General features: G+C 58.0%; 1 long non-coding RNA gene across 2 annotated transcripts; it reads right to left on the bottom strand.

The window, feature by feature from the left end:
* Positions 1-3,745: 3,745 nt before the first annotated feature.
* LOC124230485 (uncharacterized) lies at positions 3,746-18,520 on the bottom strand. Of its 2 annotated transcripts, XR_006886193.1 has the most exons (4): positions 18,316-18,520; positions 14,024-14,183; positions 5,059-5,155; positions 3,746-4,024 (listed from the first exon to the last, which is right to left on the bottom strand). It is a non-coding gene; the product is annotated as an uncharacterized LOC124230485 (long non-coding RNA). The 2 variants fall into 2 exon arrangements; XR_006886192.1 differs by lacking the exon at positions 5,059-5,155.
* Positions 18,521-19,503: the final 983 nt, after the last annotated feature.

Here is a 19,503-nt window from a genome sequence, read left to right as displayed (position 1 = left end):
GAGTAACCCAGAGAGCCCTCCTGGGCCGGCGCAGGTGTGCTGACTCCCCTGGGCAGGTGGCCCCAGGACCTCTTCATCCTACTGATTCCTGAGCAGAGCACAAGGGGGTCTAGGCAAGAGCTGCCTGTTTCCAGCCACCAGACACACCTCAGGTTTTACTGAAAACGCGTGTAACAAACCCAGCCCAATACCAGGATCGCATTTTACAGAGAAGAAACAAGTTCAGAGAGGGTGACCTTGCCAAGGTCACAGGCTCGTAGGGCACTAAGCCAGGAGCCAGCATGGCCCCTCAGAGTGCCCCTGCCCCACAAGGAAGTGAGACCCCCTCTAGGCTGGAGCCAGAGCTGCATCTAGAAGCTGGGACCCGTCTGTAACGGAGGAGAGGCAGACACCTGGATCCCAGAGCCCTGCACACCTGGGCAAATGTCCAGGACCCGTCCCCACCTCCTCAACCACTCCCTGGCCACAGTCGCTCTGCCAGATGCCCTCTCAGTAAGGCGGCTGGGAAACAGGCCTCGCTCAACAGCCAGCAACCGTGCACAAGTCTCAGAACACCTTCCTGGGCTTCGGTGTGCCTGTCTGTGATACGGGGGACACCCAGGCCCCGGGGCTCTCAGGGGCACACACAAGACTGCAGACAAGGAAGAGACAAGGAAGAGCGAGAGCCAGAGCCAGGAGGTTAAGTGTTAGAGTCTCAAGGCAAGCTGGCCGAGTTCAAATCCTGATTTCCCAACTTCCCAGCTGTGACTCAGCTGCTCGGGGCCTCAGTTTCCTTCCCTGTAAAGAGTGTGGGGGCAGATCATAAGACAAGCAGCTGGCTTAAGAGACTGTAATGAGGCTGATGTGGGACGATGCATGTAGAACCACTCAGCACAGCCTGGCAATCCTACGGTTCAAGGCTTGTGACCTTGATGAGGGAGATAGAAGGAAACAGTCAAAAGCGTGGGCCCTGGGGGGTTCACATCCTAGCCCTACTGTACCAGCTGTGTGGCCTTGGGCAAGTTACACAACCTTGCTGGGCCTCAGTTTCCCTGTCTGTAAAATGGGAATATTAATGACAGTTCCCACATCATTTGGTTGTGCTGGTGATTAAATTAGATAACTCAGGTCCGAATAGCTCCTGGCACCAGTAACGCTCAAACAGCATTAATTCACTTCTCATTACTCTCAAGATTAATAACGGCAACCAGTCCCAAGCTCAAGGACCCAAGGCAGCCCCTGGACTGCAGGCCTGGGAGCCCCGAGGCTGCCTAGCCTACAGGCCTTGAAAGTAGTGATTGGCAGGTGGTAGAGGGGCCAGCTGAGCCCCTCAGGGTCTAGGATTGTCCTGGAGGCCACAGAGAGGGGCTGACCTGGAGAGAGGAGTGAGGGACCCTCAGAGAGGACCCCCCAGCTTCAGTAGTTCCAGATTCTCCCGTTTTACTGTCTCTATAGTAACAATTGGTATTAAAACTGTCTTTATTCACCTGTGGATTGTCTCCCCTCGCCCCCCTCCACAGAAACTCTGCACATGGGGATTGCTGTCTGTCCTGGTCCTTGCTGTAGCCCCAGTGCCTAGAGCAGTGCCAAGCACACATGAGGTGCTCCACAAACATGTGCCACCAAAAAAGATCCTGAGATGGTAACACTGAGCTGGAAGGGTGGGATGGCAGAGGCCCCCACCTGTGGGCAGCCCCCCTTCCCAGAAGACAGCCAGCCCAACTGCTGCCCCCTTGTTGTCTCTGTCCCCCTATAGCAGGAGTCAGGAGGCCGGAGTCTTCCCTGCTCTGCAGTCAGGAGTTATGTCACCGTCACTGCCGTGCAACGGAGCCTCTCGAGTGAGGGAGGGACCCTGGCAATTTTCTGGCTCACAGCTCATTCCAGAGCTGCCTGGTGACACAGACGGGCCCGCAGGCCTGGGAAGGCCCTGTTCCAGCAGATGCAGCCCGGGACTCCCGCTCTGGAGCCCAGCAGGGCTTCTCCGCCCCCAAGACTGGAGGGGCTTCCCGGCTGAGCCCCAGGATGTCATCTGGGGGCTGGGTTCCCACCCCCTCCCCAGCCGCAGCCCCTCATATGTGCGTGGCACTCCCCCGTTACAGTTTACAAAGTGCGTTCACAGACATTATCACATCGGCTCCTAAACGCCCCCTAAAAACCACAATAAATCTCTCGCTCTGGCTCCCGAGCCCACCGGCTGCTGCGTAATCAGTGAGCAGAGGGGCCTCGGGGCCCAGAGCCTGCCAAAGCTGATGCCAGCAGGGGCAGACGGGGGTCCACGTGGGCGGGTGGCAGGTGGCAGGTGGCAGGCCCAGCTGGAGCACTGCAGGAGTGAGGAGCAAGCCCCAGGCCCAGTCCTGCAAAGGAGAAAAACGCTGCCTGGACCCCCCGCACATCTCCCAGGAGAGTGGCTGGCAGGGCTTGAGGTGGGGAGTGGGGAACGAATCAAGGGATGACAGGACAAAGGTTAGGGAGGGGACTGGAAGGTTCCTTAGCACTTAGGAGGGCCATCAGGGAGGTGGGCTGACAGCCAGGCACAGGGGCCCAGGGACAGTCAGCCGCAGCTGGCTTCTCACCTGCTTCTCTCCACCCCCCAGATAACAGCCCCCAACCAGTTCCCCAGGCTAGGCCTTCGCGCAGGCTGTCCTCTGCCTGAGTGCCGTGACTGCCTTCTTGAAATCCTCGTCCTCCTTGAAGCATAGTTCAGAACTCCCCCCAGTAGATCCCTCCCTGGCTTGTAGATCCCTTCCTGAGGCTGTACCCCAGGCCCCCAACTGCGCCTGGGCCCCCTCCCTGACTTTGAGGCCCCTTTCCCTCTTTGTACCCTGTGCTCCTTTGGGCAGTGGATTTGCAGGGCCCAGAGCTCCCCACATGAGTCACAAGCAATGGCCTGAGGCTGGGGCTGCTGGCGGGACAAACAGCCCACCCAGCCCAGAGGGCTGTAGGGGAGGGGAGACCCCTGTGACCGGCCCAGCTATCACTGCCCTTGTGTTTCCAGCCCAGCGCCCAGTCCTGGGCGGCCACAGAGAGCAAAGCCAAATCAGCCAGCAGCCGTGGTTGGGTTTTGTGTTTTTCACCATTTCCCTTGATTCTCAAAGTTATAGGAGCTCAACTTACAAATTGTGGAAAGTTCAGGAAAGTTTAAATAAGCAGGATGAGGGAGGGCCTGGCCCGAGGGGGCTGCGGCTGGCCTGGCAGGCATCCCTCCCACAGCGCAGGCCTGTGCCTCCCCGCTGCCGTCTGCCACGGCTGGACCTCTGGGCTGCGGGGGTGGCTGGTCCGTCGTAGCCGCGGTTGTGGTGGTGTCTGTCACAGCAGGCGTGGAACAGGTGGTAACTTCTCTGCGGTCACCTCTGAGAGGATCGGCATTTTCCCTTTTCCTTGATATGGAAACCAGCTGCTGGCCCCGGGCCCTGGGCCCTGGTGGGTGGAGGCACGGTGGTCCCTATGAAGTGTTTACCACGTTGTGTCTAGAGTGGGTCAAGGCAGCAGACACGAGGGAGCTGGAGGTGGAAAGTGACTCATGGGGCAGATGTCCACCCTCCCAGGAGACACTGGAGTCCCTCTGTGAGACCTTGAAGACAGACGCCAGGCCTAGGAGTATGGAGCTCAGGGAAGTCCCAGAGGCGGGCTCCTGGGCCTTGTTCCAGCTCCTTTCCCCTGATAAGGGACTTGTATCGAGAAATATGAAGAACTGTTACAACTCAACAATAAAAGGACAAATAACCCAATTTTTTTAATGGGCAAGGAATATGAACAGACATTTCTCCAAAGAAGACATACAAATCGCCAATAAGCGTATGGAAAGATGCCCAACATCATCAGTTATCAGTCAAAACCATAATGAGATACCATTTCTCCCCCACTGGAATGGCTACAATCAAAAGACAGGCGACGGCAAGTGTTGACGAGGATGTGGAGAAATCGGAGCCCTCAACACCGCTGGGGGGGCTGTAAATGGTGCAGCCACCGTGGAAACCGTCTAGCCGCTCGTCGAAAGGTTCAACACAGAGTTTTCCTATAACCCAGCAATTCCACCTCCAGGTATCTGCTCAAGAGAAATGAAAACATGTGTCCACACCACAGCCTGTCCAGAGTGTTTATAGCAGCATTGTCCATAATAGTCCGAAACCGGGACAACCCAAATGCTCACCAGCTGACAAGTGGATAAACAAAAGGTTGTCTAGCCGTACCAATGGAATCTTATTTGGCCATAAAAAGAAAGGAGGTACTGATTCATGCTATAATGTGAATGGATCTTAAAAAAATAAATTATGCTGGGGCTGGCCCCGTGGCCGAGTGGTTAAGTTCGCGCACTCCACAGCAGGCGGCCCAGTGTTTCGTTAGTTCGAATCCTGGGCGCGGACATGCACTGCTCATCAGACCACGCTGAGGCAGCGTCCCACATGCCACAACTAGAAGAACCCACAATGAAGAATACACAACTATGTACCAGGGGGCTTTGGGGAGAAAAAGGAAAAAATAAAATCTTTAAAAAATAAATAAATAAATAAATAAATAAATTATGCTAACTGAAAGAAGCCAGACGCAAAAGGTCACATGTCTGATTCCAGTTACATGAAATGTCCAGAACTGGCAAATCCACAGAGACAGAAAGTAGATTAACGGTTACCAAGGGCTGGGAGCAGCGGAAACGAAGAATGACTTCTAGTGGGTACAGAGTTTCTTTGGGGGATGATAAAAGCGTTCTGGAAGTAGATAGTGGTGATAGTTGCACAACTCCATAAATAAACTAAAAACTACTGAATTGTACACTTCAAAAGGATTAATTTTATTTTAAGTGAGTTATATCTCAATAAAGCTATTTTTTTAAAAAGATGGGGTCCCCACACCTCAGTCTACCCCACAGGCCCCCGCTTGCCCAGGCTCGACCCTGCCCCTCCCAAGCTGCCATCTAGGGACAATGGTGGGTACCAGTTCATGGATGTCCTGATATGGGCACAGGACGCTGCTTCCTCCAGTGGGTCTGGCTCCCACTTTTCCTCTAGTTATTCTTCCTGAAACCCCCCCACTCATCCTCTGGATCTCAGCTCGGATGTCCAGTCCTCGGAGAGGCCTTACCTGATCCCAGACCCCATGACCGATTCTCTCTCCTCTCACACAGGTCCCGACCTTCGATGCAAGCATGGTGCCAGCATGGAGTAGGCATACAATAAACCTTAGCCAAACGAGGAAGCAAAAACAAGAAGCTCCGTCTAAGGCTGGACATGTGAGGAGGTGTGGGTGCAGAGGGCCTGTGCCCGGTGGGCTTTCTTCGGGGTGATGGGAACCATGAGGATAAGAAGGGTGGCATGACAAGCTCAGGTTCTAGAAGGATCCCTTTGGCTATTCTGCAGGGGATGGACCAACAGTACAAGGCTGGGGGTATGAGGCCAGGAGGAAGCCATGGCCTTAGTCCAGGCCTGGAGAGGCAGGGCCCAGCTGGGATAGAGGCTGCACGGGTGCAGAGGAGGGGCACACTGGGGAGGAGTTTGGGAGCCAAAATCCAAATGACTTGGAGACGGCACCACTGTAGGGGAGAGGGAGTCCAGGATGGTGCCAGGTTCTGGTGGTGCAGACGGCTGGGGGAGGATGGGGACATTTCCCAGGTGGGGAGCACTGTAAGAGGAGCAGGTCTGGTGTGAGGTTATGTGAGTAGCCAACTGTGGGACCCAGCAGGCAGCGCCGGCCCCCTTCCCAGATCCACTGAGTCACCTGGGCTGCTTCCCGTACCCACCCCCCACCCGATGCCCCATTTTCCTGGGTCAGGTCTCAGCAACTGAGACCAAGGCCACAGCCTCCTCACTGGTCCCCCCACCTCGAACCACCTGCCTGTTCTTATTCGTCCTCCATGGTGCCACCAGCACACAGTGGGACATTCCCCAGCCCAGAAGCCTTCGATGGCTCCCCACTGCCCTCAGAACAAAGGCCAGACACTCCAGCAGGGCCCACGAGACTCTCCACGGTCGGCCCACCTGGCTTTGCAGCCTCCACACCCATCCCATTCCACACACTCTCCCCTATTCTGTGCTTTGGGAGTGCTGTGCTCCCCTGCAAATGCCCCTTCCCCTCCTGTGCCTGGGTATAAAGACCGCCTCCTTGGGACCCAGCTCCCTGAGCCTCAGCAGCACGTAGCCCTCAACTTTGCCAGTCTCTCCTGGAACCCAAACCAGGAGGCATGACCTGACCAGGGTTTTTTAGTGATAGTGACTTAATTTGAAATGACTTAGAAATGTTTAACAATCAAATCACATGTAGTCACAAACTTGTCAAGTGACCTTAAACTGGGAAGAATTAAGAGTATCCTTTGGTCTTACTCTGGCCAGTGGAGAAGTTGCTTCAGGCCCCAACACACTGGATGTCAAGTTCATGAGAGCATGGACCTGTCTGCCGAGTTCACGGACGCTGCCCCAGTACCTGGGACTGTACCGGGAAAGTCAGGGTAGAGGTGGGGCTGGATGGGTGGAAGGAAGGACAGCGGAGGGACAAGAAGGAGGGAGGACAAGGCAGGAGGGCGGGCAGATGTGTGGGTGAGAGCAGGGGAAGGAGGGTCTAGTGGAGAGGGTTCGTTTTGGCCGTGGGCCACTGTAAGCCCAGCCCCTAGTCCGGAGCACAGCTAGGACGGCCCTTCCTGAGGGTGGGCTGGGATCCATGTGGGCCCCGTGGGCGCAGAGAGCCCCAGCTCTCTAATCCACCAGGGGCTGCCAGCCGGAGCCCCCTCTTGGCCAAGGGCATCTGACTGTTTGGGGCTAAACCACGCCCCACCCCTCGCTGGTCCTCCCCCCAGCCCGCTCGTGGGTCTCTCTCCTCCCTCAGGGCCTCAGGGCCTCTGCTGAACCTCTAGACCCAGCGGCCTTTCCAGCAAATTGAGCAGAACTCTGGAGCCATCCTCCACACCTCTGCTCTCTCCCTCTCCCACATCCAATCCATCAGCAAACCCTGTTAGAGATTTCCAACAGCCTCCTTACCCACCTCCCTGGGGCTGCCCTTGCACCTCCCCCACCTATTCTCCACTCAGCAGCCAGAGGGATCCTTTCAAATGGTGAGTCCAGGAGGCCTCACCATCTGGCCCCCATTTCCTCTCGGAGCTCATCTGCCACGCCGCCTCCTCCTCCCTCACTCCCCTCCAGCCACAACAGCCTCCTGCTGGTCCCTGACCTGCCAGGCGTGCTCCCTGCTCCAGGCCTTTGCCCTGGCTGTTCCCTCTACCTGGAATGCTCTTCCTCCAGAGAGCCATCTGACTCCCCAGCTCACCTCCTTGCCATCTTTGCTCAGATGTCACTTTCTCAATTAGACCTTCCTTGGACATCTTATTAATAAATGGAAAAAAAAACCCATCCCTGTTTCCCTTCCCTGATTCATTTTTCTTCTTAGCACTCATCACTCTGGACCGCAAGATGTTTTACTTCCTTATTACGTTCTTTGTCTGTGTTCCTCCATTACAATGTCATCTCCGTGAGAGCAGGGGTCTTGGCCACTGCTGTGTCCCCAGCACTGAGGACGGGATCTGCAAGGTATATTGAAGTGCTCGATAAACATGTGCAGAAGGAATGAATGAACGAAGGAATGAATGAAGCTCTCCAGGGTCCAGGCCTGCTCCTCCTGGGCTGGCTTGCCCTAGGCCCAGCACCCACGTAGATCCTACATGCCCCATTGCTGCCTTTATCCCTTGGCCACTGGCTCCTCTAGCCCACCAGGATCACTTGAAGGAGTCCCAAAGCCCCTCGGGCACTGCCTCCCCCACGCCGAGGGCTGCCCACCTCTTTCTCTCAGAGGCTGTCGGGATGGGCGCAGCCACAGGGGGCTCCAAGCTGAGTTCCAGGGAAGATAGTCCAGGGCCAGCCCAGCCTCTGCTTGGTTCAGAACCGCTTACACAGCACCTTCCCCAACGGGCCCAGGAGAACACCAGCAGCCGGGTTTCCTGGGAATGTCACCCCCAGCCACCACCACTTTACATTCTCCTGCCCTTCCCCCCTTTAGTCTTCCTCATTTTCCTACGTGAGCCTCAAATCCAGCTGGCCAGGCAGACAGAGTGGATGGAGTGGAGTTGTGGGGTCCCTGAACAAATGAGGAAACGAGCTCAGAGAGGTCATGTGAGCTGCCGGAGGCCCCCAGCAAGGTCCTGGGCTTCCCTGGGGCCGCGGCCTGATGAGCCTGGATGGAGAGTGCTGGCCCCTCCCGTGCCACCCCCACTGCACCAGGGACACTCAGCCGCAGGTGGGGAGTCCCCAAGCCCCCTCCAACCCCAGGAGTGATGAGCAGAAGGGAGCTCCAGCGAGATCAGCTTGGGGACTGAGGCCAACAAATCGATGAGCAGTGACAGCTTGACTGCGGCGTTTCAAGGGGACTTCACACGGATGCGGCTGCGGAGACGTGGCTCTGGAGACCGGGGAACTTGTTGGCCTGGAGGTCACGTGTGTGTGTGTGCGTGTGTGTGCATGTGTGCGTTGTATTATAGGGCACAGGACTCATGAACAGACAGATCACTGTGGGCCCCCAAATCCACATCCCCTCAGCCCAGCGGTCCAGGCGGGGGCCTGGCAGAGGGGAAGGGCACACGGGAGGGCGGGGAGGGGTGTCTGGACCATTCAGGCAGGGGCATAACAGGACAGAGTCCTAACCAACAGAGGGCCAGCAAAGTCAGCCAGACCCAGGTGCGAAACCCGACTCTGCTGCCCACTAGCTGGACTTCGGGCCAGCAGCCGAGTCTCTAGGCCTCAATTATATTACCTGCCAAATGGGTCTAATTACCCCACGTCGAAGGGTGGTGAAGATTAAACAAGATGATGTAGGCATTCAATACACGGGGACTATTTAGGTCACTGGTAGCTTTACTAGAGCTCGCACCTGCGCAGGAGAATGGGCTGCCCGTTCATTCCAGAAGCGCTCACCAAGCCCCCTCTCTCCCTTGCCATGAGCAGGGCACCAGACATAAGGCCCTGCCCTCAAGGGACTCACAAATAATAATAACAATGCGCATGAACGTGTGTGTCCCAGCTGGCTGACTTTCGGAGGCAGTGTGGTTTGCTGCTTTATAAGCACAACCTCATTTAATCCCCTAGAGAACCCTGTGAATGGAGGGAGGGCTGCTATTGTCATCCTACAGATGAAAAACAGAGAGGTGAAGTAACTTGTCCACGGTCACTCAGCGGGCAACAGGCAGAACCAGGATCTGAGCCGTGGATCTGAGGCAGGACAGAAACCTGCCTGACCCGCAACACTGACCGCTCAAGTTAAGGCAGCACCTGGGGCTGTGGGAACACCGGGGAAGGAGAGTGTTGAGGGAGGTGGCTCAGGAAGGGACTGACAGGGAGCACTGATGAGCGGGGACTTAGAGGCACGAAGGTTTGGACAGGAGGAGGAGGGGAAGGGCAGGCCCGGCAGGGAGGACAGCCTGGGCAAAGGCCTAGAGTACGGAGAGGGCAGCCTAGCCCAGCCTGCACCCCGCTGCTCTGCTCCCAGCTCCACCCTCTTCCCTGATGCAGCTCTCAAAGGCCCACTCACACCCTCTTGCCTTTGCCTATGCTGTTCCCTGTTTTCATGCTGTTCCCCTATCTTTTTGGCCTCCAGGTTCAGTGGTGGCAGGGCAGGATTTGAAGACAGGCTCGTGGATTCCCATGTGCCTTTCCTGCTGCACAGCCCTGCCTCTCAGAGAGGGTGACACTTAAGCTTGGAGAGACCCAGGGTAGAGAGGAGTCTGCCAGGAAGAGCATGGTGAGCTGGGGGAAAAGAATATGCAAAGAAATGGGGGCAGTCAGGATTGTGCCAGGCTCTGTCCTCCTGCACAGCGCAGAGTGCCCCCCATCATGCTCCAGGGCTCCGAAGCCAGTGCTCCTTCCACTGCCCTGCCCAGGGATGGCAGGATACAGACAGAGGACGCCCACGCCCTGGGATGGAACTCGGCTCTGGTGTTGCTCAGCCAAGTTGCTCCTGCTCCCTGAGCCTTGGCTTTCTGTCTGCGACATGAGACCATAGGCTCAAGCTCAAGGATTATTCCAGTGAAGGTAAGGAAAGCCCCCGGCCCAGACTAGGTGCTCCACAAACACCAGTTGCCTGGAGCGCCAGGTTCCCAGGTGTTGGAGCCCACTGGGGGGAGATTCACTCGGCTCTCTGGGTCCTGGCATCTCCTAGCCAAGGAGCTCTGGGTGGGGCTGTGGCCAGAGCAGCGAGTTACTGCAAAGACAAAATGTGAGCCCTGCCTCCTGGAGGCGTGTCGGTGGTGGCGAGAGGCCCGGCCTGCCCTCAGCACCATGCTGTCCAGTCACGTGGGGCCTCCCCACTACTCCAGTTGCTACCAGGGCCCAGCCCACCCCAGCCTGGACGCCCAGCTCCCCAGACAGGGAGGCAGCAGGGGTCCGTGGGGCTGCTCCCCAGGGCCAGGGCTGCTGGAGGTGGCCCCCCCCCCCACTCTGGCCTCAGAGCCTAGCTGCGACAGGGGAAGCTTGGGAGGCACAGGAGGGGACAGTGGCACTTACCAGCCCCTTTCTCTGGGCCAGGAAAGGGCTGGCGGCTTACAGCACTCCCGGACTACCAGCACCTCTGACAGCTAGGTAGTAACAGTCCCATTTCACAGATGAGGAAACTGAGGCTTGGAGAGGCCAAGGAGACTTGGACCGCTCAGGCCAACAGAGCCCTGACCTTAATCTCCCTCCGCCACACGCAGAGGTTGTTGAAACTCCAGCGATGACAGGGAGCTCACTCCTGTAAAGACTCCATGTTGGGCATATCCGAAAGAAAGTTCTTCTTAGTGTGGGCTGAAACGGGCCCCCTGACATGGCCACACGGGCCATCCTCAGCCCCGGAGCACCTGCCCACCTGTCCAGCGGACCCTCCTCCCTGCCTACTTCCTCTTCACCTTTCCAGCCACCTCATGCAGGCCCCCTCCTTCAGGAAACTCCCTCCGACCAGCTGGACCAATTCCTCCCCAGAGCTTGTTCCGGACACTGCCCCCCAACTGCACGCGCTTTGTGATTTCTTGCTCAGTGTCTGTCTCCCTCCTCAGTGGAGGGCTCAGTGGGCGGCGGAGGTCTTGGGCACAAGTATCACGTCAGCATCCAGCACAGAACCTGGCACAGCCCAGGTGTTCGATACGTGCTGTGCGGCGTGGCATCCATCCAGCTCCACTTTCATTCCCAAACGCTCATGGGGCACCAGGCATACAGCAGCGAGAAGCCAGGCAGGGCCTGCTCCACTGCAGGCTACATCCTAGTAACAAACACATCCATGTATAATGTAAAGTCAAGTGGGAACAGGTGCGCTGAGGAGCAACCAAGCGGGGAAAGAACCCTAGAGTGGGACAGGATGGGGGAGGACGCAAGGGAAAGTCTCTCCAAGCAAGTGACATTGATCAGATCTCAGAAGTAAAAGAGGGAGCGATGTAAATATCAGAGGAAAGGGTATAGAAGGGAGAGGGAACAGCAGGTGCAAAGGTCCTGAGGTGGGAATACACATGGTATGTTGGAGGAATGGCAAGCAGGTCAATGAGCAAGGTGGGGTGGCGGGAACTGAGGTCAGAAAGGGGACAAGCGGGGCCACGGGCAGGACTCTGCTCTGACCCTGAATGAGCTGGGAGCCACTGCAGGGTTCTGGGTGGAGGAGTGCAGGATTGACCTAAGTTCTAACAGGATCGCTCTGGCTGGTGGAGAATGGAGAACGGATTCCAGCGGGGGGGGGGGGGGGGGGGGGGGAGGAGCAGGGAAACCATGAGGAGGCTGCTGCACTTGCACAGGTGACCAGCGTGGGTGGCAGCCGTGGATGTGCAGGGAAGGGGTCAAAGTGCTGACAGATTTTGAAAGGAGAACCAATGGTATTTGCTGATGGATTGAATGAGGGAGGAGAGAGACGGAGAGGGAGATGGAAGTCAGGATGATCCCGGGGATTTTGGCCTGAGCAGGTGAGTGGAAAAATGGAGGGGCCATTACCTGAGAGAGGGAAGGTTTCAGGGGGGCAGGTTTGAGGTGAAGCTCAGGGGTTCGGTTTGTGACCTGCTGAGGTGGAGCTGCCTGTGGCCATCCAAACGGAGATGTGGCAGAAGGCGCTGGTGGACAGGGCTGGAGTTTGGGAGGGAGGCCCAGGCTGGGTGTGGGCACCTGTCCGTGTCTTGCACATGTAGGTCCTCAGTAAATGCCTGCTGACCTGGCCTGCAGGGCCTTGTGAGGGACACAGAACTGGCCAAGGCCCAGCTCCTGGCCTCTAGGAGAGGTGGACAAGGGCCCCAGGGCCAACCATGGAGAGCCACACCCTGAGAGGGGCACGTGTGGCACCGCCAGCATCCCTCAATGATGCGGCGGGAGGGCAATCTGGGAAGGCCTCCTGGCCGAGGCAGTGTAAGAGTCTTGGCAGAAAGAGATGGGGCAGGCATTCGGGGAAGGCAGGGCTCTGGCTTCAGAGGTGAGGTGGGAAACAGGAGGCAGAAGGCCCCCCGGAGCCAGTGGAGCTGGGTTTACACGGATGAGTGCAGGAGCCTGACCCCCAGCTCCAATCCAGGCTCTGGGACCTTGGGCAAGATACTTAGCCCCAGAGCTGTCCGTTTTTGCCTCTAAAATGATAGGGAATGAAAACCACACTCCCTTCACGGGCTGGTGTGAGGATCAAATGAGTTAATCCACGTAAAGTGCCCAGAATAAAGTGACACAGGTGCTCAGTAACGTGACCTGCCCATTAGTGCTGCGTCCACAGAAGGCAGCGTGCTCCAGCTGCCGGGGAGGATGGAGGAAGGCGGGGAAAGATGGTGCCGAGGCCCAAGTGTGAGGTACCTGGGGGACTCTGCTCCCTTCGGGCGACAGGGAGCCATGGGAAGTTCTGTGCAGAGAGATGAGGGATGTTACAGCCAGTCCTTGATTATCCTCCACCTGAGCTCAGCTCGACACATCCCTCACGTCCCAGGCCCGACAGTCCTACCCGGCAGCCTGCCTGCAGGGCTCGGGGCACACCCCACAGTGACAGCCGGCCCTCGGTGAGCGCCTACCATGTTAGTCCTCACAACGGCCCCGTGTGAGCTTGGTCCTAGTATCACTGCGGCTTGACGTGAGGAAACGAAGGCACACAGAAGGTCCCACAGATCAATGTCGTCATGCAGACAGTGGCTGGCAGAGCCGGGGTGAAACCCAGGTGGTGGCTGCTGGCCTCTCCCGGCTCTGACACTGACCCCGGAGCCCTCTGAAGTGGCCGGGCATCGGGAGCGTCCAGCACTATCCATTCTCCCAGTGGGCAGGGCAGGGTCATGGTGCCCACCCACAGGGGCAGAGACCAAAAGGTGATATGACTTGCCCCGAGCCCCACAGCTGGTCCAGGGAGAGACTGAGACTCCGGTCCAGGTCTGTTAGACTCCAGATGCCCTCACTGGGGGCCTGGCAGGCGTGACCCGTGGAGCCCTGAGCTTCCTTTAACCTGGGCCTGCATCAGGGGTGACCTCCTGCAGTGGGGAGCCATTTCTGAGGCCCTCGGTCCCCTGAGGAGGATGGGGAGGCAGTGGATCCCTCTGCCCGGCTGCCCTGGGGCTTTCCTGGGGCTTGTGTCACAGGCCCCTCTACAAGCTGTTCCCCTCCTGACTTTATCCTTTCAAAGAGGTTTTTTATCCCAACAACCACCCCGGTCCACCGGGCGGCCCTGCCCTGCCGAGAGGAGACCAAAAAGCCGGCTTAACGGCATCCTCTTAACAGTTCCACAGCCAGAAAAACCAGCAGAGGGAAACAGTGTTTGCAGATCAGGTCAGGTGCAAGGTCGCTCCATAAAAATGGATTCCCAGAAAAACATAAACCAGCAATTTACCCGGTGAATTTCACTGGCTTCAAAAAAAAAAAGCTATCCCATTTGAATAACGAAGGGAGATAAACCATCCCCAGTTCCTCCTTTATCAGTGAATAAGGACACACAAAAACTCAGCAGAAATGGAGCGTACACAGGCAGCTTCGGGTCTGATTGATTCATAAAAACCAGCATTTCTATTGAAATAGGATGATGTCCAAAAGGTCTGTTTGCTTTAAGAAATTGTATTTAATACAAGGCAAGGGTTACTTTTATTTTTTGTTTTTTACACAAAGCTCACCTTCTCCCGACTTCACGCCTGTTACTACGGCCGGGGGGAAACTGATTTCAGAATCCATCTGACATGTCGGATTTCTTTGTGGCATCCACTTCGTCGCTCAGCAGCCAGCCATGATGTCATAAGCCCATCAGATTTCCGGTAGGGGGAAAGCACTGAGGAACTGGAGAGGATGGATGGTTCTTACCCGTCAGGAAAGGGGGAGAGGGGCTGCGTGGATTGGGGACGCAGAGGGGCGGGAGTCAGGCCCAATGTTTGTGATATTAAATGTCAGGCAGAAACCTGAAAAATCCAGCCACCCAGATGTTGGCTAAATATCCAGATGTCTGGCACTGAGCAGATCATGCTCCCCACCCCCAACCTCCTGTCCCAGGGGCACTTAACATTTCGGCTTTGACCTCAGGTCCACAGCGAGCGCGCCCTGCCAGGAGCTGTACATCCTCAAGGCTGCCCACCCTCGGGTTTGGAATTTTTCTGTAAATCTTTACACACGGATGACAGGAGTAACTAGGTCCAGATTTTAAAAAGCTGTTGAAGCAGTGATTGGAAAAGTTCAGTCCTTGGAATTAGCTTCCACAGAATACACTGTGCAAGCCAAAAAGGAGGGAAAATATCCCTCAGCCAACACACACACAAACATATGTGACTCTTAAGCCATAGGACTTAAAAACCCAAAACAAAACCAGCGAGCCTGAGAACCAAGGACTCCCGGGCTGCCACGGAGAAGCCACGAGCCCTGCCCCAGGAGCACGCTTCCCCCGAATCAGAAAAACACCAAACAGCTTTGTTCTTCCTGACAAAGCCCCTCGCTTCCAAGAAGCAGACAGTTGCCAACAAAAGCACAGCGTAGAGCTAATTTACACTGAGACTCGGGGCTTCAAGGAGTCATAAAGCACAGAAGTGGAAACGGCTTTGCCTGCGAAGCTGCCTCCCCACAACTGGCCTTGGGGACCCCGGGGCCGGGGGAGCCCCACAGGCCACAGACGGAGCAGGGTGCTGGCTCCCCGGCGGCCTGGCCATGTGCCCACTGAGGCCACCTCCAAGGCCTGTGACATCACGGCTAATTGCCCATGAAAGGGAGCCAAGAACGGCAGGCCCTTGGGGCCCAGAACCTACAACTTCACAGGGAGCTGGGAGGAGAGGCAGCTGGGGAGGGGACCGTCTCCAATTAGAACCAAGGGCTTGGATAACGAGAAAAGGGGTGGCCAGTGAGAGGGCATCTGGCAGAGGGCAGTGGGAGGGGAGGGGGGCTCAGGGCTGGAGGTGGGGGGTGCTCTGTGGCCTCATCTCCTAGAACAACCCCTGTGCTTTTCAGATGAGGAAATTGAGGGCCAGGAGTGGCTGAGTGGCCTGCCCAAGGTCACCAAGCTAATTAGCAGGACAGCCAGTCCTAGGGAACAGAAAACACGGGCCTGGAATTACACAGCTCTTCCCTGAATGTTATCTAATTTCATCCTCACAACACTCTGTGAGAGAAGGATTATCATTAACCTCAGTTTCCAGAAGAACCAATGGCAGCTCAGAAAGGTTAAGTAATTTGCCCAAGGTCACACAGCCCATCATTAGCAGAACTTGGCCTGAACTCCGAATCCAGTGCTCTTTCTGCTTGGGGGGAGCGGTGGGGCACGGGAGAGGCAGCTAAGGTTTAACCAGGAGCAGTGAATCTGATTTAAATACATATTTAAAATGCTAGTGATCCCCACACAACAGAAGGGAGTAAATCATTGCAAATGAGTTTTTTAAAGCCATTCCAGTCAGGAGGGCCGGGGGGGGGGGGGGGGGGGGAGGCCACTTTGATTCTGTCCCTGCCGCAGCCTGAAGAAAGCATGCAGACACTCTCTCCTGGCGCAGGCAGGCCCCAATCCCCTGAAGTAGGGAGGGCGGGGGCGCTAAAAGCTTTGTCGGGCATCGGCGGGGCGGGAGCGTAATCTGCCACAGGAAAGGGGCCAGAGCGCAGGGCCGCCAGAGCCGGAGGAGGGAGAAATGCACTGAGTACAGAAACTACAGAAAATAAAAACAAGACTCGAGCCTGCTAAGCTCGATTCCCTCTTTCCAGCCAGGAGCTGAAATGAACTGCAGGTCACCTGGGCAGCAAATTTGTGGTCCCGAGGCCTGACTCTGGGTCAGAGAGGCGCTGCCCAAGGGCCCGTCCGCCCAGGATTGGGAGTGGGGTGGAGGGAGGCCAGGCAGGTCCTGGGGCCCTGTACCCTGGCCATCCTGGGGACCCCGCTGGCCAGCACCTTCTCCCAGAGCAGCATCTGAAGGAAACCCGGCCTCCAAGAGCTGAGACAGAATAATGAGGAGCAGGCTGGTCTGAGCTCAGAGAACAGGACAGCCCCTGTCCCCTGGCCTCCCCGCCACGGTCCACTTCCCCTCGGGCGGGCCAGCCTTGGTGCTTCAGTGGGTCGTTGCGCCAGGCCTCTCCCTGCCCTCTTCCTCACCAGGCCTGCTGGTTTCCTTCACTTTGTTTCTGTGAACGGCAAACAGGGTGTGGAGCCCAGGATTCGGGCGAGGGGAAGGGAAAGGAAAGTTTCCGCCATCTGGATGCATGATCTGGCCCAGCAGCTCCCGTTTTTCTGAGGAAATTCTGCTCATCCTTTATTTGCTTTGCTATCACCTACCCACAAGAGATTCAGGTCCTGCCCTCATGGTATTTACAATTGATGGGGGGAGACAAACATTAACCAAATAATGACAGAAAAATGTCTAGGAAGGGAGTGGTCCCTAGGCTATCAGAGCCTGTCATAGGGGAAGCATCAGGTCAGGGAGGTCCGGGAAGGCTTCCTGGAGGAGGTAACACTGGCACTGAGGCCCAAAGGATGAAGAGGCATTAATCCCTCTGAATCACTGTCACCTCTGCAGAGAAGCCTTCCCTGATGCCCACCCAAGGCTGCCTCCCCTCCCCATGCCCCCTTCCCATCCTGACTGTTGTTCATCTATGTCACTGCACTGGTCTGGAAGCTCCGGGAGGACAGACTGGGTCAGTCTTGTTCACCTGTGAGTTGCCCGTGCTTGGGACATAGTAGATGTTTCATGACTACTTGTTGATCAAAAACACAAACAACATGTGCAAGGGACGGTAGGAGGAATCATAGCAACTAGGAGGGTGTGGGAGTAAGAATGGGGCAAAAGGCACGGAGAGTAGTGGCGGATGAGACAGAGCGGCCCTACGAACAACCCTGGATATGTAGGTATCTCCTCCCGCCCCTGGGCTCCCTTCTGCCCTGCCCCTGTGGCAGAGACAGGGGTTGGGTGTCTTCCGTCCCCTACAGGAGATTGTCCCAGAGATGCCCGGCCCCACAGAACCACCCCAGGCCCAGCAGCCCTGAGGACCAGGTAGGTGGGCACTAGCCACACTCCCAGACTGCCTTGCCTCCTCCATTCATTCCCTCCCCTGGTGCTGTGGGGCCACCTGAAGCCACAGAGAGGCAGTGGGAGGCAGACCAGGGGTCCCAATTCAGGGCCCCCCCGCCCCGCACCCCCACTCCCACGCCTGCCACCCTTTCTCCTCCTGGAGGCAGAAGTGGAAGGAGAGAAAAGTCTGCGTCCCCATGCGGCGGACCAGCGTGTGTCGGGACACCAGGCGGCCTCTGCCCCCGGATCCCTCCAGGTGCAACGGAGACACCCCAGGCTCCAGGGAGACAGGGCGCCCTCGGAGGACCAGTCTGAAAGGCTCGAAACGCATCCCCTCCGGCGTTCCTCTAGGACCCAGTTCCGTTTCTCCCTCCCCACCGTCCCCCCGCCACCCCCGCAGCAGCAGCCGGGCTGGGGCTCGGGGGTCCCCCCGGCGCCTCCAGCTGAGCCCGCCCCCGCCCCAGCGCCGCCGATCCCCCGGCCGCTTCCTCCGCGCCGCCCGCCCCGCGCACTCCAGCAAACTTTCCGCCACTGCCGCCCGCCCGCGTCTACACCTGCTCGCGAGTCTGCGGCGCCTCAACCACTGGCGCGTGTCCACACGGCCTCCCCCGCCCCGGGTCGCTGGAGGGTGCCTCAGTCCCAGTCCGCGTCTCCACCGGCTTCCCGGCGCGAGCTACGCGGACGCCAACCTCAGCCTCTGGGATCAGTCCTGACTACCTCGGGATGCCGGGGGCGCCCCGGCCGGACCCCTCCCGCTCGTCTACACCGCCCCGGCATCCCCCAGGTCACTGAGGACGCCTCAGCTCCGGGGCCGCGTCCACACCGCTCGAGGCTCGCCAGACCCCAGGGCACCGGGGGACGCGGCCCGCGGGACCGCCGCTCAGCGGGTGCCCGACCTCCCCCGGCGCCCCCACGCGCGGCGAGCCGGCGGGGCTGCTTACCTTGCCCGCGCTCACGCTCCTGTCCCGGCGGCGCCCTCTCTTTCATACATTTTGCAGTACTGTCGGCGAAAGAAAATGTTATAAATCCTCTCCCGGTCTCGTGGCTGTCCCCCAACCTCCCGGCTTTCCTCTTTTTTCGGCCTTTAGGACAATACTGGGCCCCAGCGGCCGGCCACTGGCCACCGGGCTCCAGCAGGCGCGGCTGAAAGCGGCGGGGCGGGGCCTGGGCGGGGCCGGGCGGGCCGGGGGCGGGGCCTGAGGTTGGGGCGGGGCCTGGGGGGGCCGGGGGCGGGGCCTGGATGGGGCTGAGCTGGATGGGGCGGGGCCGGAGGCGGGGACTAGGGCTGGGGGCGGACCGGGGGCGGGGACTGGGGGGGGCTGGGCGGGGCCTGGAGCTGGGGGCGGGGCCTGGGTGAGGTGTGGCTGGGCCTTGGTGAGGCGAGGCGGGGCGGGGCGAGGCGAGGAGGGCGGGGGCGTGGCTGGGCGTGGCTGGGCGGGGCCGGGCGGGGCCGGGCGGGGCGCGCGGACTCTGGCCGCCTTCCCCGGGGAAGCCTTGGCCTGCGACTCGCGCTCCTGTTCCGGCTCCTGATTTGTCGGCCCGCCGGCGACGCTGACGCTTGATTGGCTGAGACGAAGAAGGGGCTCAGGCAGCACGAGTTGGGGGTGGCGGGTTTCGTTCTTCGCCTTTTCTTTCCTGGGGCTGTTGCTGCTCTTTTGGGCCCTCCTGAGATCTGCAGCCTTTTCATCTCTGCTTCCGTGCCCCCTCATCATAACACTTCATCACCCGAGTGTAACTGCGCTTCTTTGCCCTTCTCTATCAAATAGGCAGCACCTTGAGGTCAGGACCCGGGCTTTGTGGTGCTCACCACTGTATCCCCAGGGCCTGGCACACAGGAGGTGCTCAAAACGTTTTTGTTGCTTGAATTAATGGAAAATGTGCACACAGGTTTTTAGCGCTATCTTTAAGGCTGGTAACATCCCCAGAAGATGGTATTACTATTCTCTTTCAAGAATAGGGAGACCGAAGTGCAGAGAAATGCTGTCACCTGGGAGCCAATTGCTGAGCTGACACTGGGACATACTTACATCACTGGACCTCAGATCTCCTTTACACAGCGATGCCCTGGGGAGTGCCAGGGCCTCAGTTTCCCGTCTGTCAAAAGACAGTGTTGGTTTAGAGTAGAAGAT

This window comes from Equus quagga, chromosome 19, assembly GCF_021613505.1.
Source record: "Equus quagga isolate Etosha38 chromosome 19, UCLA_HA_Equagga_1.0, whole genome shotgun sequence".
In the NCBI taxonomy this organism is placed as follows: Eukaryota; Metazoa; Chordata; class Mammalia; order Perissodactyla; family Equidae; genus Equus; species Equus quagga.
Note: the sequence above shows the minus strand (reverse complement) of the source record. Positions and strands in the feature narration are given on the sequence as shown.